General features: G+C 38.4%; 1 pseudogene; it reads right to left on the minus strand.

Annotated features, from left to right (window-relative positions):
• Positions 1–810: 810 nt before the first annotated feature.
• On the minus strand, positions 811–1421 carry LOC138152303 (large ribosomal subunit protein eL32 pseudogene; annotated as a pseudogene).
• Between the last annotated feature and the right edge of the window lie 567 nt (positions 1422–1988).

Consider the following 1988-nt stretch of genomic DNA (forward strand, 5'->3'; position numbering starts at 1 on the left):
TTTATCTCTCATGCATCTTCTGTTACTTGTCCCCTGACTCCATCCTATCTAAATTCCTAAACACATATTCATTATTCCTTCAGATCTGAAAACTAAACTAAGAAAAAAATCTTCCCTTGGTCAAATGTGTCTATTTAATTTCATATTGATAATACATGCATATGTTGTATGTATGTGGGTGCACACACATTTATTAATAAGGTGATAAATGACATTTATATTGTGTTTACTCTGTGCTAAAGAGCTTGAAAATTAACTTATTTGTTTCTCACAACAACCCTGGGAAGTAGATACTAATATTAACGTCACGTTACAAATGACAGCACTGAGGTAATTGCTATTTAAGTGCTTTCCCCAGGGTCACACAGCAAAGAAGTGTCTGAGGTTAGAATTGAGCTTCTATTTCCTGACCCCAGGCTCAGAGCTCTATCCATTCTATAATCTAGGTGCTCAATTATTTGTTTCTTCTTTTGATTTCTAAATTAATTTAATTCTTTTTTTTTTTGCAAAAAAGATTTCAATTTTACGTAACTAAAATTGTCCTTTTTTGTGCTATATCATTAATTTGTTTTGCAGATCAACTCTTCCATTTTTTGAAACAATGACAAAAAAAGTAATGATTATTCTTTTATAGCATTTTTTGAGATATAATACCCATTCTTTTGTACTATTTTCTCATAATTTTCTTTGTGACCACTTTTTGTTCCTCCAGATAAAATTTATTTCATAGGTTGTCTGGTATGAACTGTATTTTTTTTTTTTTGGACCTCCTTCAGATTTAATTATGATCTAGCAGAAAAAAGGCAGATAATAGAAACTGGAACCAGATTGTTCCTAGTCATCATTTATAAAAACAAGGAAAAAGAGAAGCATTCTTAATCATCTATAACAGCAGAAATACCAAACAAATTCAAATTCCCTCTACAACCTCCACAAAAACAAATGGTAGTAGTTTACGGGTTTACTTAACACAAATAAAAATGTGCAAAGGTTTTTACTCATTTTCTTCACTCCTCAGTCTAGCGTTTGGATTGGTGATCTTGATAGCCAGCTGAGCTGCTCTCTCAACAATAACTTTCTGATTCTTAGAGGAAACATTGTGAGCAATCTCAGCACAATAAGATTTGTTGCACATCAGAAGGACTTCTAGCTCTTTGACATTGTGCACCAAAAACTTCCTGAATCCACTTGGCAACATGTGTTTTGTCTTCTTATTGCTTCCATAACCAATATTGGGCATCAAGATCTGGCCCTTGAATCGCCTTCGCACCCTGTTGTTAGTGCCTCTTGGTTTACGCCAGTTTCTCTTGATCTTGACATATCTGTAGGACTGGTGCCAGATGAACTTCTTGGTCCTCTTCTTGACGATTTTAGGCTTCACGAAGGGTCTGAGGGTGGGCATGGCGCCACCGAAGAGACAGCAGCCCTGTAATGGAAATGCAAATTTAAAGATCTTCCCTGCCCCTAGGCTAAAGTGCACCTGGAGCCTGGGGTGGGAGACTTGTTTTTCAGTAGATACTTCTTGATTGGCCAGTGGGTCAATAAGGTTGTTACATTCTCTGAGCCAGGAGAAGGCTATATAAACCCTGATGTGTAGCTTTGTTTTGGGGGCTCACTTTGAGAAGTGTTCTGTGATTTGATCTGGATTCTGGGAAGCCGTTGTCCAGAGGGGCCCCTCCCCCCTGGCTTTGAAAAACCCAGATGTGGAAACCCAGATGTTGACTGGGTATGGATGTAATGGCTGGACAGTTTGGAAAGCTGTCTACTTGATCTGTTTCTGTCTTGAGAATTCTGCCTGTATACTTTGAAGTTCGGGGTGCTGACCTTTTTCCCCTGAACAAGGTAAACGATATATGATCTGACTGATTAAAGTAAGCTTGTTAACCCATTTTGAGTTGCTTTCCTTTATCAAAGCAGATCCAAGAACCTGTGGTGGCAGCAAACCCTGAGGACCCTTGGGGTGCTTGCTGCTACAGGCCCCTCCACTG

The sequence above is a fragment of the Petaurus breviceps genome, unplaced genomic scaffold (assembly GCF_028583685.1).
Source record: "Petaurus breviceps papuanus isolate PSGF00001 unplaced genomic scaffold, PetGlider_PUasm1.0 90925, whole genome shotgun sequence".
In the NCBI taxonomy this organism is placed as follows: Eukaryota; Metazoa; Chordata; class Mammalia; order Diprotodontia; family Petauridae; genus Petaurus; species Petaurus breviceps.